The sequence below is a fragment of the Cupressus sempervirens genome, chromosome 10 (assembly GCF_028749045.1).
Source record: "Cupressus sempervirens isolate cs-2001-9-10 chromosome 10, ASM2874904v1, whole genome shotgun sequence".
In the NCBI taxonomy this organism is placed as follows: Eukaryota; Viridiplantae; Streptophyta; class Pinopsida; order Cupressales; family Cupressaceae; genus Cupressus; species Cupressus sempervirens.
The window spans coordinates 278,967,674-278,985,018 of record NC_143127.1 but is presented as its reverse complement, the minus strand read 5'-3'; the positions used below and the strand labels follow the sequence as shown (position 1 = coordinate 278,985,018).

Sequence of the window (17,345 nt, the reverse complement as noted above, 5' to 3'; positions counted from 1 at the left end):
TACATTTAAATATTGATAATTTTGATTGAATGATTATTGATACCAGAACATAATGAATATTAGACAACACTTTAAAATGACTAACATTTTAATATTCTAAGATTTCTACATAGATCCTTGCATCTCAATAAGTTAAATATCAAAATTTGACATACCATAAATTTTAGAATGTTTTGGTCCTTCCCTACAAACCAATTCATCATCTAAGACATGGTGAATAGTTTTCATCAAATAGGTGGTCTAAGCTTATAAATCATGATATATTATTGAGTTCGTAGAATATGAAGATATTTGTATAGGGTATAAAATAATATGAAGGTAGGAAACTAAATGAAATATTTGAAGAGTCAATAGTTGAGAAACTACGAAGGACATATTTCTTAAACAATATTTATCAGAGGAAATTAAAAAGCTAAGATCCCTTGGTTTGATGATTTTGAGACCATCGTTTAAAATATAAAATTCATTCATTCAAAGATGATGGTTTGTTTCCTCGAGGAATTTTTCCATAAATGAATAATAGCCTATGCATGCCAGTAATGCAGATTCAATCGATATAATTCACAAATTTAAACTCTAACACTGGATATACAATAGACGTCTCTTAACGGACCACAGCCACAAATTGTTTGGAGGAATCCCTAAGTTGAATTGCCACAAAAATGATTAAATGAATTGCCATATGAATATTCATGACAGGTGAGCCCACACGATGATTTCGTACAAGGGTGAATTCAGACCAAACATTCATGATTTTTGCAGAATACAATTCTCTGCTGGAATATGGAACGAAGGGACAGTCTTCTGATCGCACACGAAACGAAAAATTACTTGCAGAATACGGAACAAATTTGCATGTATGGGGTGGGCGGCATGGCATACCCAGCCAGTCGAAATAACTGGCTGGGTAGCCGTTGCCCCAAAGTTATATTAAAGGTCAATTTAGAAAAATATTTGATTTATTTGTTTGGATAATAACACATATAGATCTACTTATGTTTGAGCTAATTCATTACTCCAACAACCAAAATGATTTTATTTAGAGTTTTCATCAGTCATATTGTTATTTGAAGTATATTTAGTTTAAAGCATACACATATTGGGCTTGTCTGGACTAAGGAATATTTGAGCTTTTATCTTTTTAAGCTTTAAGAGTTTAATATGGATGAGTTGAAGCAAATGAGATTGGCATGGAAAGAAAAACTTTTCTATTTTTACTACTATCCATCATAAACCTCAATTAAATTTAATTAAACTTATCAATGTATAAGACAATCATGCTCCATTATCATAATCATTAACCTTGAATCTTATTGCAAATATTAAACCATGATCTTAACCATAACTATAATACTATATAAATTTAATACCCATACTATAACTACACGTCTAGCTCTAACATTAATTGAAACCATTATCATATGTTTAATAAAAGCCCTAAATTTAACCATAAAATTAGCTCTATCCCTAAAAAAAAACCTCAACCTAACGTTAATTATAATCGTAACCCTAAACACAGTGTAAAACCTTACCCTAGCAATGTCTACAATACTAACCCTATACATAAAGATCTTGTTTACATATGGTCAAGTGTAGAAGTTTGGTGAACAATATTATTTCTTTTTTAACACAAGTGCTAGTAGTGGTTTGTATTTGCCCTAAGTTACAATAGATTCACCAAGTAAAATATAAAAGATTGAAATAATCATTGTATGATAGATACTATTAGTAAATAATTATGAAAGCTTTAGGAATATTGAATTAATCAAAAAATAGTTACTTGTATTTTATTCAAATTATTATTTTATTTATTTTTTACTTTTCTAAATAAAAAGTTGGAGAACACCTAATACAATATATTATTTGATATGAAAAATCAAATACTAATTGAAAATTTTATTTTTAATAATTTTTATAGTGATATGAACATGAGCGAAAATTGTGTCACTTTCTCTTGTATAGAGGAGGTCCTGAAGACGTAGTGCTTAAGGGTGATGGTAGAGTGATAGTGGATTCATCATTGGCTTAGTCGATGCCACAACTATGCAAGGTATTCATTGGAGTCGCTCTCATTGTTTTCAATGCACCTCTATTGATGGGGACATTGCAGGCTTCTCCTTAACGACTGTGCACTTAATTAATGGCATCATAGGCACTTGTGTGACAACTTGGGAGTGAGATTTTAATATATAATTTTAAAACAAAGATATAATATGATTTATGTGAAAATGGATATCATATAACCATTTAGTTTAAAACTCATGGATTAGGGCTGAATGGAATGGACAATGTGAAGCAATAGAGCTTTCAAATTGTATAGGTTATATCGAAGATCAAGTTCACTTAACTTTTAAAAAAAAATTCAAGGCTTAGGTGGTCAACGAATGGTTAAAAGAAAAATAAATATTAATTTTAGGTGGAGATGGAGAGAGAGAGAGAGAGACAATGGTAGAGAGAGCGATATGGGTATATAAAGAGAGAGATGTACAAAGAGAAGAACAACAGAGAGTAAGGAGCTAGAAAGAGGTATGTGGATGGGGATTGAGAAGAAGAGGGATGTGGAGATGAGAGGGAGAGATATAAAGAGAGAGAGTGGAAATAAAAAATATAAAGAGAGGGTAGAGAGGGAGATAGAGAGTGATAGAGAGGGATGGATAAGATAGAAGGAGAGATGTGTGCGGAGAAGAGAAGGGATGAATGATGAGAGAAGAGAATATGCTAGATAGAGATGGTAGGGATAAACCTAAATAGCGGAGACATACAGAAAAAAATGTGCGTGTGGGTGTGGCTGAGCCCCACGCAACCCATGTCGCCTAGAGTGTACTGACTCCTCCTGACATACCTATTACACATTGCTAGTTACTTATTTGTCGATTTTATTCCATGAGCGTACGTTCTGTGGCTACTTATTTGTCAGTTTCATTCCATGTGCGTACGCTAAAGTTAGCACTTAATATGTCAGCTCGAAGACAGGTAGTCACGTGGTACAGTAACTTTCAAATATTCACATCATTCCAAACATTCCACCTTCCAACAAACATTCCAAATTCAACCAAACATTGTTATTTTCGTGGAGTGCATTGCGAGCTCAATGAAATGGCCGAGAGCATGCATGCAATTTTATGTTTAATTCAATATCATACTCATATCACTAAGCATAATGGACATTTTAAGTTTAATTCAATATAGTCAATTTTATGTGTAAATTATGATGTTTGAATGAATAAATAAGGAATTTCAACTACATTTGCAAGACCAATTAATTTCGCTGTAATTTTTTTCAAGTTGATCCCTTTGGTGTGGTCTAAGCGATTTTGTTTTGACTTAGTTTTTTTTGGTTAAATTCTACTTTATATTTTTCAATTAGACCCGGTCTCATTCCTTTGATGTTCTAGTTATGTGTGGCCTTAGTTATATTTACCAAAATTATAAACTAGCTATATATACCTCTATATATATTACGCCGAGATTAATCGTTCTCGAGGCGCCTATTTTTATTTAATCCCAAAGTTATTTTAATCGAAGTTGGGATTAATGAAAATAAAAATAGGCGCCTCGAGAACGATTAATCTCGGCGTAATATATATAGAGGTATATATAGCTAGTGGCAGTCGTGGCGCAATAGGAAAAACATTTACTTTTTATTTTTTTATTTTGATAAGGTTACTATAAAATTGTTAATTAATTTTTAATTAGAGTTGTATGAAGTTAGTATAAAATTATGCTTCAAAATATTTTTAAAAATTTAATATAAAGAGTTTAATATAGATTAAAAATATATTTTTTATTTTTGGGATATTGTAATGTAAAATGTTATAGTCATACATAGATATATGGTTAGGGACAAAGTTACCATTATAGTTAATGTTAACCTTAGGGATAGAATTAGGGTTAGGGTTAGCATTAGAGTTAGGGTTGGAGTTAGGGTTAGGGTTTGAGCTATGGTTAAGGTTAGGGATAGAGTTATGGTTATGGTTATTGCTAGAGTTATGGTTATGGTTTAGATTAGAGTTATGTTTATGCTTAAGGTTAGGGTTAATGTTATGGTCATGGTTAAGGTTAGGGTTAGAGTTATGGTTATGATTAGGGTTAGTGTTAGGGTTATAGTAAGGCTAACGTTAGGGTTAGGGTTAAGGTTTGAGTCAAGGTTAAGGTTAGAGTTTAAAGGGTTAGGGTTTGAGTTAGGATCAAAATTAAGGTTAGGGTTAAGGTTAGAGTCCAATTATGGTAGAGTCAAATCCAAAGTTAGAGTTATGCTCATGGTTAAGGCTAGGGTCAGACTTATGCTTATAGTTAGGGTTAGGGATAGGGTTAGAATCCAATTATGGTAGAGTTAGAATTAGGGTTAGAGTTAGGGGTAGAGTTATGCTTATGGTTAATGTTAGGTTTAGAGTAATGCTCATGGTTAAGGTTAGGGTTAGAGTCATCATTATGGTTATGGTTAGGGTTATAGTGGGGATAGGGTTAGGGATAGGGTTTGAGTCAAATATATCTTTTAATTTAATATAAGGAATTTAATTTAGATAAATTTTTTTTTTTTTTTTTGGGATATTGTAATGTAAAATGTTATAGTCATACGTAGATATATGGTTAGGGACAAAGTTAACATTACAGTTAATGTTAACCTCAGGGATAGAATTAGGGTTAGGGTTAGCATTAGGGTTAGGGTTGGATTTAGGGTTAGGGTTTGAGCTATGGTTAAGGTCAAGGATAGAATTATGGTTATGGTTATCATTAGAGTTATGGTTAAGGTTCAGATTAGAGTTATGTTTATGGTTAAGGTTAGGGTTAGAGTTATGGCCATGGTTAAGGTTAGGGTTAGAGTTATGGTTATGGTTATGATTAGGGTTAGGGTTATAGTAAGGCTAGGGTTAGGGTTAGGGTTAAGGTTTGAATCAAGGTTAAGGTTAGAGTTAGGGTTAGGGTTTGAGTTAGGATCAAAATTAAGGTTAGGGTTAGGGTTAGTGTCCAATTATGGTAGAGTAAGATCTAGAGTTAGAGTTATGCTCATGGTTAAGGCTAGGATTATGCTCATGGTTAAGGCTAGAGTTAGAGGAAGGGTTATATTTAGAAGTTTTCTTATGGTCACAGTTATATTTAGGAGGGGAGTAAGGGTTGGGATTTTAGATTATATTTATTATTATATAAGGTGCCCTATATAATAATATGTATATTCCCACGCTCATGGATAAGGTTAGGGAAAGAAGTAGGACCATGGTTATTAGTGTTACATTTAGAATTTCATTTAGGAGGGCATTGTGTGCTATTTTTTCCCCCTATTCAACCCATCACTGATGTCTGATCTGAGAGACCTTAAATGGGATAGGTTCTTTGCAGAGGGTTAACATCGCTAAATTTGGCGGCTAACATTTTGTGTTGGCTCGATTTCTTCATTGACCACGCTGGATCATTTTTTCTTGGTTGGGTTGATTCATGCTACGAAATTCGATAACTCTTATTTCTTCGTGAGCTATCTTCCCATCTTCCCAAAAGTGCAAGATGTTGCCATGCATTCCCATTCTAACTTTTCTTTATACGCTAATGTCTTCAAAACACTCTAAAGCCTAGAATTGCACAAGATGCTACCATGCATCTCCATTCTGATGCATCGTCATGCTACATTGTTTCTTCAATTCTCTGAAGCCCAAAATTGCATCATGCTACCACGCATTGCCTTTCCAACATTTCCTCACTCCACAATTCTTTCATGAGTCTTTGAGACCCAAAATTGTGCCACATGGAGGGGGTTCACACCTTTTGTGCTATCTTCTTCATTTGTTGGGAGGAATCTCTTCACTACATCTTAATCATCCATTGGAAATAAAGCCAATCTTGATCGACGAATGTGACTTAATCCTTCATTGGGAGGAGTTTCCTTGTTGCATCTCAGTCATCCTTTTTGAGGGGAGAATCTACATCGACGGTTGTGATTTAATCCTTCATTGGTGAGGATTCACGATGCATCTATGCCATCTATTTCGAGAGGAAGACCTTCATCGATGACCATCATTCATTTTTGGGGAAACCAAATTCCCCCTTGGGATCAACCTTGCATTTTTTGTGGAAGGTTAAGACATCATGTTATCTCTTTTCATAGTTTTTTGCTAGCAACATGAATGTCTTTCCTCTTCTTTCCACGAGTCTCCATTCTAGCGCCTCCTTACGCTGCATTGTTTCTGCAATGCTCTAAAGCCCAAAATTGCGTCATGCTACTACATGTCACCTTTCTGACATTTCCTCACTCTGTAGTGCTTTCGCAAGGCTCCAAGACCCAGAATTGTGCCATGTAGTAGGGGTCCCCACCTTTTGTGCTATGGTTACAATTTAGATTTTAGGGTTATGGTTAGAATCAAGGTCAATTCTAGAGTTTATAGAATAATTAGAGTTAAGATTAGGGATTAAATATACATGAGGGTTAGCATTGGATTGTATGATAATTAAAGTTAGGATTATAGTTAGATATATCATTTAGATTAGGTTTTAGTCAGGGTTTAATTAGACTTAAGATTAGGGTGAGGATCAAGGTGAAGTCTATATTAGGGTTCATATCATGGTAGGATTGAAACTAATGTTAGGGTTAACATTGAAATTATGATTAGGGGTAAGGTGAAGATTTATATTTGGTCATGATTGTGGTTTGTGCTAGGATTAGGGTCTAAGCTATTATTAATTTTATGATTGTACCTTTAGGGTTAGGGTTTTGTTTAAGTTTATGATTATGGTTACAACTATGGTTTATGGTTCAAGTTTAAAGTTGGGAATGTGATTAGGATCAGGGATTAGTAAATTTTTTAAGAGTTCGGTTATAGGTTTACACCATGGTTAGGACCTTGGGACTGGATTTAGAGTTTAATATCATGGTTATCCATATAGGTAGGTTTAGGATTTTGATCAATATTTTGGAGTTTGTTTTTACATTATGGTTAAGGGTTAGATTTTAGGGTTAGGACTATAACCAATATTAGTGTGTAGGTTTTTGGTTTAGATTATGGTTTGGACTAAGATTTTCGTTATGATTAGAGTTTAGAATATCAATAGGGATATGTTTTAGTGCTATAATTATAGTTTAATGTTGGATTATAGTTATATTGTACATCATTGTTGGGGCTAGGGCTAAGGTAGGGGTTGTTGTTAGGGTTAACTAAGGATGACAATTAGGATGGTTTATCTTTTCAAGTAGAAAAAAAAACTCATATTGATTCAAAAACAAAGAAATTATACTTCGAAAATATTTTTCTATGTCATAATAGATTCATTTATTTTAATTATAGTATTAGTTAATTAGTTGTTTGATGTTTCAAAGTAAACATGGCTTATTTTATTTAAATTTAAATAATATTATTGTTTTGAATTGAATTTAGCTTAATTGTTAATGATCATATTTATATTTCTAATATTAACTCCAATTTGATCAAAGACCAAATATATTTTTGGTATTTTTGTAAACAAACTTGCTTAACACTTCCCTATTTCAAAGTTAATAAAATATCATTTCTATTGTCTTAGATTTGAGAGTAATTATATTAAATAAGTAATAATAAATGAACATTATGATTAATATATTTCTAAAATAAAAATATATTACTTAAAAACTTGTTTACTTTAAATGAATAAAGTACTCATTTACTTGTAAATTTTAAAAATAGAAATTAATCTACATATATATAAAATATTTATTCGTTTTCCTATTTGCATACAAATTAATTAAAATCTAAACTTTAATCTACATAAATATTTTTAAAATATATATCCATCAATAAATAGTTTAGAATAAAGTAAAATCTAAAAATTAGACACATATAGAATCTTTTTAATTTATATATACATGTTTTTCTAATTTATTTCTACAAACATGCAACTGATATTTCTATTATCCATTTTTTTCCATTTAAAAAAAATCTAGATGTAAATAGAATTTTTTTAGATGCATGCAATCTTTCTAATTTTTTCTACATACATATATTAACATTTCTATTTTATATTTTATTTTTACATTATGGTTATTTCAATCAAAATATGTAGATGTAAATAGAATTCTTTTCAAAAAGATTTATTTAAATTTAAATAATATTATTGTTTTGAACTGAATTTAGCTTAATTGTTAATGATCATATTTATATTTCTAATATTAACTCCAATTTGATCAAAGACCAAATATATTTTTGGTATTTTTGTAAACGAACTTGCTTAACACTTCCCTATTTCAAAGTTAATAAAATATCATTTCTATTGTCTTAGATTTGAGAGTAAGTATATTAAATAAGTAATAATAAATGAACATTATGATTAATATATTTCTAAAATAAAAATATATTACATAAAAACTTGTTTACTTTAAATGAATAAAGTACTCATTTACTTGTAAATTTTAAAAATAGAAATTAATCTACATATATATAAAATATTTATTCTTTTTCCTATTTGCATACAAATTAATTAAAATCTAAACTTTAAACTACATAAATATTTTTAAAATATATTTCCATCAATAATTAGTTTAGAATAAAGTAAAATCTAAAAATTAGACACATATAGAATCTTTTTAATTTCTAGATACATGTTTTTCTAATTTATTTCTACAAACATGCAACTGATATTTCTATTATCCATTTTTTTCCATTCTAAAAAAATCTAGATGTAAATAGAATTTTTTTAGATGCATGCAATCTTTCTAATTTTTTCTACATACATATATTAACATTTCTATTTTATATTTTGTTTTTACATTATGGTTATTTCAATCAAAATATCTAGATGTAAATAGAATTCTTTTCAAAAAATCTAGATGTATATAGAATTCTTTTAATTTTTTACATACATAAAATCTTTCTAATTTTTTTCTACATACATAAAAGAATAATTTCTATTTTCTATTTAAAAAAAAAAGCTATCATAAAGATTGATAAAAAAATTGATTGCATATGCATTCTTTATTTTGTGCACTAAACGCACAAAATAAACTATATAGATTAAAACTTCCCGTGCTGGGCATGAGAATATACAATAGAAATATCAGTTAGCAAGAATAGTCGGCCATAAGCAATCAAATCTGCCTTGCCACTGGAAATAGCTTCGTTACCATCATCCCGATCATAACCCCCTGTAGCAAAAAATGTTCCCTTGAATGCTGTTCTTATGGGAATCAGGCTCTTTTCACTCGCTATTGTCGTCTGCGAATTATCAATCTTGGGCTCAAAGAAATGAGCGTACAATATCTTATATTTATTCAGAGCCTCTGCCATGTGAAGTCCCAGTGCCTCTGGATTTGAGTCATACGCTTCTGCATGATCCAAAAATGGAGAAAGCCAAATTCCCACATGCTCTACTCCAATTTCCTCCACCACTGCTTCCACAACTTCAAGTGCAAATCTGCAACGATTCTTCAATGTTTCGCCATAGCCATCTGTTCGATCATTCACGCTATCCTTCATGAACTGGTCCACAAGGTACCCATGCGCCCCATGGATCTCAACACCATCAAACCCTGTTCGTAAAAGGACTAATTATGTCAACAAAAGGAACATTCTCTTCTTCAAACCAAGATAGATTAGAATAAAAAAACATACCTGCATCTATTGCATTCCTGGCAGCATTTTGAAAATCAGCAACTATATTGAGAATTTCCTCTGTTTTCAGAGGCTGAGGAGGAAAGAAATCTGCCACATCCTTTTGGTTCGGAAGAGGGATCTTTCCAGAGATTGGTTTGCTTGTGGAGGAAACTGGAGATTGGCCATTAGGCTGATAATCTGCATTCCAATGCACCCATTAAATACACAATACACTGTTTGTTGTGGAGGAGAGCCAACCAAATTGAAATTAATTAAAATTGAAATCTAAATCAAAGTAGAATATTATAACTAATTTTGAATTTCAATTTACATCTACATCTAAATCTAAATGAAAATGTAAATAAAAAATAGAAATCTCACCTGCAAAAATGTTACTCCAAAACTTCAATTTACTCCTATTCAAAAACTCCAATCTAATCCTCCAATAACCTCCACCTCTTCCTTCCTGCAAAAACATAAAATGAAAATGAAATGAGGAGCCTTGGTTTTATAACTTCTGAGAGGCTCCTCATATCCCCCAATAGACGTCTCTTCACATTCCACGAATTTGTTTCAAATTCCCCCACTCCCCGCAAAAAAAAAGCATGAATGTGCATGCAAAATTATATTTAACAAAAAAAATAAATCATATTGAAATTATTTTGCCCCTATTTTTTCGGGCCCTATTTTTTCGGGTCCTACTTTTTCGGGCCCTACTTTTTCGGGCTTATTATTTTGGCCTCCATTTGGCTTCCTATTATTTCGGCCAGCTATTATTTCGGGAATTCTTTTTTAATATTTAATTTGGAAGTTTGTAACTGCTCCCAATTCTTTTTTATTGACAGGAATCTTGGCATATTCTCGTGCTGGGCATTTGTGCTGCCATTGTATAGAACGCCTCTCGGCGTAACAAATGAACTTAGGTAAATAGTATTTAAATAATATAGTTGTTGTTAGTTCTTATTTGGTTAATGAGAGTGAGTTCTCTCTTGAAAATTCTAAGTAATAAACAATGAGGTAGAAGTTTTAAATTTATATTGCTCAGTTTCATTTTCTAACATTACTTATCATAAGTTGTTTAATTTCTTTGATAAAGTTTGAACATACACCAAGTTGGATTCTTAAAGAGTGGAATCATGTAAAATATGGCTAGATTACTTGATATTTGGGCATTTCCTTTAGTTTTGGGGTCCCCATCTCAGATATGTGGTGCTCATTTATTACTGAACTCCAAAACATAATTTGGAATTTGAGACATAATTTTTTGTCATTAGTAGGAAAAGCTCAAGTTGTGAATTGTATATTTCTTGCATCTGACATCTACTTTTCTTCTTGTTGGATGTCTTCCAAGCGGGGACATGAGGACTTAATTAAGATCGTCTTTCTTTTCTTAGGGTCTAATTGGTATGGAAAAATAGGTTTCAAGTAGTGATATTGCTATTAGGATTCAACTATGCAGTTTCTCAGTCAATCTCATTGACCCATGTTTCATGAGTAGTAGTTCACACAAACCCATCTCTCATGAGAATGATGGAACACTTATCACTTGTTCTATCTAGGTTATATACTCATAGAATTAAATCATTGAGGCTTCTTGGGAGGTCAACCATCCTAGTACTACTCCATCTCAAGCATGCTTAACTACAAAGTATCCTCCAAAGTTAAACTCAATCTTCTCTCAACCCCGTTTCCAAAAATTTCATCAAGTGTTGTGTCTTATGTACCTTTTATTAGAAAGCCTCTTAAGCTCAATAATTAAAAAGTATAAGATATATTCCATAGCAAGTCAAATTGTGATAAATATCTCCCTAAACTAAAGGTTTGAATTATTGTGGAAAATATCTCCTACTTATCAATTGATGAGATTAACTTTGTATTTATAATAAATGGTTCATAAGGTACAACACATGTTGAAGGTTTTGTAATTGAGATTGCAAGGAGCGAGGTTACCCATGGAGGAAAATAAGTAGTTAAGCATGTTCAAATTTGAGTAGTAATAGGATGGGTGATCTCTCAAAAATTCCTGTAGCTTCACATCTATGAGCATCACCTAGATGCACAATGAGTTGTAAGTGTTACATTCATTCTCAAGAGATATTGGTTTATGCTAATTGCTACTCATAAAAAATGGGTGAATGAGTTAGACTAAAATAAATACATAGTTGAATCCTAATAGCAATATCAAAATTTGAATTGGTGTGGATAAATATCTCCTACTTATCAAGTTTCAAGTATACATCTTGACTTCATTTTTCAGCCAAAAGCCAAAAATGTTTGGGGCTATTAGACCCGAGGAAACATTGTGCCAAATGGATAATATGGGTTCTTGCAAGTGATGAACCTTGGAGATTTTTTGTTTGGCATTGAACCATTCATGTTGATATCCAAAAGAAATGGTATGGTGTCGAGTGGGTTGATAAAATGCTTCTAGCATCATATTTCTATTTGAGAGAATCTTTCCCAATTCAATCCATTTAGAAAGCATACAAACCATGTGCAAGTCTTTAAGTTCAAAAAATTATTCACTGCAACATGGGTTCATATTTTCCTCCTCTTCCATTTGGTAGAGTGGGTTAATTCAATGCAATGATCAATTCCTTCCTATCCCATTTTGTCGATAAAATCATTATCTATCCAAAAAGGGTGTTAAGTACTTAGGAGACATATGGGATTTTAGTTCTTTGATTAGTTTCCATAGGAGTATTCCAAGAATATCTTTCACTTAAATATCAAATCCAAGAGGTCTTTGACTTTTCTGATTTTCTTGGTGCCAGAGGATTTATGTATCATACTATGTACTCCTTTCTATATTTATCAAACCATGTACTCCTTTACATTGTAATTTCAAGAAGGATTGTGTGTGGATTTCAAAGTTTCCTGTCTTATCACATTCCTCACAAAAATATTTATTTGAGCATTCTTCCCAGCATGAATTTGAATGTAAGGATAAATAAAAAGAAAAAATGTATAGGTTACATGAAAAGATATAGAGGAGACAGTGTGAACGAATTTGGAGATCTCACGATGAAGCCAATGCTCAAATGTTGGCATGCAAGATCCTACAAATTTCAGACTACTTGTTGGGAATATGTTAATTCAATCCACTACTTAGTCCATTTTTTGAACTCATTTAGAGGTTGAAGAATATTTTTTTGATTGCCCATTTGTGAAAATAAATGGAAGATTGTCATCATTCGCTCCCTTTCAATGTTTTAGCACAATTTGAGCTAGAAACATGTTAATTTTGGGCTTGCAATTCAAGGTAATGTGATTTCTAATACTATAAGACATTCTATTTTAGTTAACATTTAGAAATGCATGTGTATGGTTGTTTACTCTAAACAATTTGTTGGATGTCTTTTTTACATATGGCTATAGTAATGTGATAGCTACTTGGATTCTTCATGTATTCTGATAGGCCTTCTTATATTATTCTTTTGTAATTTCTAGATTATTTTAGTAAAGAATGTTCCTTTATTAATTTTATATTAAAAACTAACATTACATGTATATTTTAACTTATATTTATTTATTTATTCTATAATAATAAATAAAAACATATGATTTATCCAAATCAACTACATGACACTTATAGTTCACTTAAAAATCAGCCAGATAACTCAAATCTGAGGAATCTTATAAAGTTCATAGCTAAAAATATGTTGTAAAGTACCTGATCCAAAATAATCTATTTGGTGTTAAATTATAAAACGATCTCAAAAAAAGTAATAAGTTAAATTCATCTGTGTAGTTAGAAATTAAGGAACTTTGGGAATTTTATTTAATTAAAAGGGGGCAAGTTATTCCAATTAAATCAAGGATTGTGATATGGTGCCCAAACTATAGGTTATAATCAAATAAATAGTAACTTAGTTATGATATTATCAAAGATTAGTGATAGAAAAATAATGCAAGATTGCTAGAAAGGGGGCTCATAGCCTAGAGGACCATTTTTGGAAGATTACAATATAAGGAAAAATACAATTGGCCTTATATTCTCTTGTACTATGAATAATATACCAAGGATAATAGGGTGGCTTTCCAAGTTGGGTTTTAGTAAGATTCATGGATTCCTAGGTCAATTAATTCATACACATGTGACTCACTTAAGAGCCCAGTTGACTGTGGAAAAATCATATGGATATTCACCTACCTCAAACTACCATCAAAATGCATCACCCCATCTTGATGGGATGGAGTAAGATTTTACTTAACACTTTTTTTCTATATTGGCTAGGGAGTTTACCAATTTTAGGTCACTCTCTGAATGGGACATGTTTATCCCAAATGAAAAGCCTCTCTAGAAATGGACCACGAGCCTATTGCATTTCTCTTACAAGTGACTTATGTCTCATGTCATGTAAATCAATGGAACGACTTAGCAAAAAGAAAAAGATCAAAGAAAGTGTTGAAAAACATCACTTCAAACACATCAAACAATGGTTGATTTCCAATTTTAATTTTAAGTATTTTCTATCTGTGCCAAAATAAACTTGGGTTTAGCACATATGTCCAATTATTGAAAATTGAGGTTGCAATGCTTTGAAAGTGTATAGTTTGGAAAAAGTGTTACAATCTATTAACATTCAAGACTTGATGAATTTTGTATATGCCCAAAAAAAAAAAAAAAATCATAGTATTGTTCATTTATTTTTATAAATTCAAGAGTGTGTTTGATTTATTTTTACAATAGAAATTTGTTGTTATTTTTTTCTTGTAAATATTCTTTTAAGAATTCAAGATTGAGTTTTGTTCATTTTATGCCCAAATTGAAAATGTGAAATTTTCTTTGGTAAATTTGATCCTTTATACATGGTTGTCACAAAAGCTTGCACCCTTGTCCAAAGTTTTTACCTAAGGAAAACCATGTGAAACATGGAAACAACCTCCAAGTTGTGGGACTTAAACTATGAGGTTGAATCTCCAGAGAAGGTCAGCTTCCTCTACTATTAGGATGCACTTAAACTATTCTTGAAGAGAAAAGGGAGAAGGAATGCATGAAAGTAACTACCTAATCTATTCTAAAGAGGTGATGCACCAAAATAGGGTTTTCAGACCAATCTCTACCCATACATGCACAATATTATTATAATGACAATCCAAAGATATATGGATTCAAACTTTCTTTAATCTATTGACAACATATAGATTAGATAACCACATGAGTAACACAAGGAAAATTTGTTTCACTTCTTATCATTCATAGGCCAAAAAAGATATAGAAATGCAGATTATAGATATTCATAGTACATTGAAGAGAGGCAAACAAGGCTTGCATAGTACATCAAAAACTGAAAGAGATAAGCTAGAATTGTCATATAACTCAAAGGCAAAAGGGAATTTATAGTAGCATGCCAAGGCAATACCAAAGAAACAAAGAAGATCCGGCCCTAAGAAAGAGTACAAAATTTGATTTTATAGTGCAAGCATAACTTAGATAACTTCCATTGTAAGACAAAATTCAACCACTACAATCAAATCCACAGAGAATAATCACTTCCAAAACTGGAAAGATCTGATCACAGTGTGAATCCATGCATGAGAAGATCACTTCTTTACCAAACAAGGCTTTGAGAGGTGAGGAATGGTGGTCATTAACTTCTGACTGAATGGATGGATCAATAGGCGATCGTGGAGCATCTCTTTGCATTCATCAAACCTAGGGGACAATGAAAGTTGTTGCAAGAGATTAAAAACATTGGGTTCATCATCAAGGAGCTACTTCTGTTGTCATTATTCTTGTCAAATTTAGCCGTGTTATTTGCTCAACTAGATTTAACCATTAAGTCTTGCCATGTGGACCAAAAATTTCTTACCATTCTAACACTTTGTCAACAATTCAACCTTATGCCTTGCCTTTAACCATCCATGATCGCAATCTCACCACCACCTTCCTTCAATAACAGTTATTTCTTGTGAAACCATGACAATTAGCTTATCACTACCTCGCAACCCACTCTTAACATTCTCGTTTAACCATCATATCCTTTGAAGATTGGATTCTAACCATATCCACACCATCATCACCTTAACCTAAGTTTCCTTTCTGACCTTTGCGACCAAGTGAAATAAGGGGAATCGCTTGATTGCAACTCAAACCTTTACCATTTCTTGACCTGTTGTGATCATGCGCTAGCTATAGATCTAAAAGATCTAACGGTGCAAAACATATCTTTGAAGCATCGAAGATTTTCTCTTTCCCCACTTTTACAACTTAAACCATAGTGTGTTAACATAATCGTGTGATTAGGTGAAAACAAAGCAATCATGTCCTTGCCATCTTAACCCTGGTTAACACTTAACAAACTACAATTGTGCCAATCACATGGCCGTGACTTAAAACGTTCTAAGGCATAATATGAAAGATAGCCAATGCTAAATTAAAACCTTAGGGGACTATTAAGTAGATTATCATTTGAATTTGAAATTTGGTGGGAGGCCATTTTGGCTAACATTTTTGGCGACTCAGAGGGGATGCAAGTCTGCTTAGCATATGACCAACGGCCATCAAAAGATCCATTGGGCTATAGAGTCCCTAAAACCACAAAACTCATCAAATTTATCATTTTTGCTGCATTTTGAGCCATAACATTCCTTTATTCCTCTGTAACTTGCAAAAAACTTAGAACCAAAACTCTCTGCTACAAAACAAAACATGTGCATGTGCACTTCTTGGAAAACAAGAAGGAACATCAAGTAGATCTACTCTAATTATGTACAAGAACATTTATTTTCATCAAAAATAGGGCTTGAGATATATTCCATTTACTAGAATAGGCAAGACTTCACCATTGAGCTTGCTCAACTAGAAAGCATTGGCTTTCTTGCAACTAAGGATTACATAAGGACCACTCCATAAGACATCAAACTTTGAGTGCCTCCCTGCTTTTTACCTATCTGCATCCCATTTCAGCACAAGATCGCCTTCCCTAAAAATTCTGACATTAGCCTTCTTATCAAAGCTCCTCTTCATTTGTTGTTGTTGAATTTCTAAGGTATGTATTGCTTGACCTCTTTCCCTCTCTAGATCAATCAAATTTTCCATTCTTACAGACATAGCATCATTTTCAATTAATTCCAACTGATGAGCCAACTCAAGAGTAGGAAACTCCAATGAGATAGGAAGCCTAGCTTCCTTGCCATATACTAACATAAAAGGAGAATTTCCTATGGCTCTCTTGAGTGTTATTCTATTATCCCATAGGGCAGTCTTCAATTTCTGGTGCCAACACCTTTGGTTATCTCCAATAGTTCTCTTGATGATTTTGATCAATTTTTTATTGGATAACTCAGCCAAACCATTACCTTAAGGGTAGTAATTAGAAGATGTCCTCAACTAAATACTGTGATCAAATGCACATGCACAAATCTAAGCTTCTACAAATGATTTAGCAAATTATCTAATATTAATGTAGAAGGTACACCAAATCTTGTGACAAATCCATTAAGGAATTCAACAATAGAAATTTATGTAGAATCCTTCAAGGCTACTGCCTCTGTCCACCTTGTAAAATAATCTATAGTAGCTAGAAACCATTTGTGACTAGAGCTAGAAGGTAGATTAATAGGACCAATAAAATATAATCCCCATTGGGTAGAAGGTTGATCAACCTGGATGGGGTGGAGTGGAAGGGCTACAAGTCTTTGTTTACTCAAGAAGAAGGCACACTTTTCACACTTCCTTACATGTCTATGGCAATCATGGAACAAAGATGACTAGTAGTAACCATCTCTCATGATATTCATTGCAATGGTTCTTGTTGAAAAGTGGCCACCATTAGACCATCATGAAGTTAT

At 32.3% G+C, this 17,345-nt stretch overlaps 1 pseudogene; it reads right to left on the bottom strand.

Moving 5' to 3' along the window:
* Positions 1–604: 604 nt before the first annotated feature.
* LOC149533732 (putative 12-oxophytodienoate reductase 11 pseudogene) lies at positions 605–9,431 on the bottom strand (annotated as a pseudogene).
* Between the last annotated feature and the right edge of the window lie 7,914 nt (positions 9,432–17,345).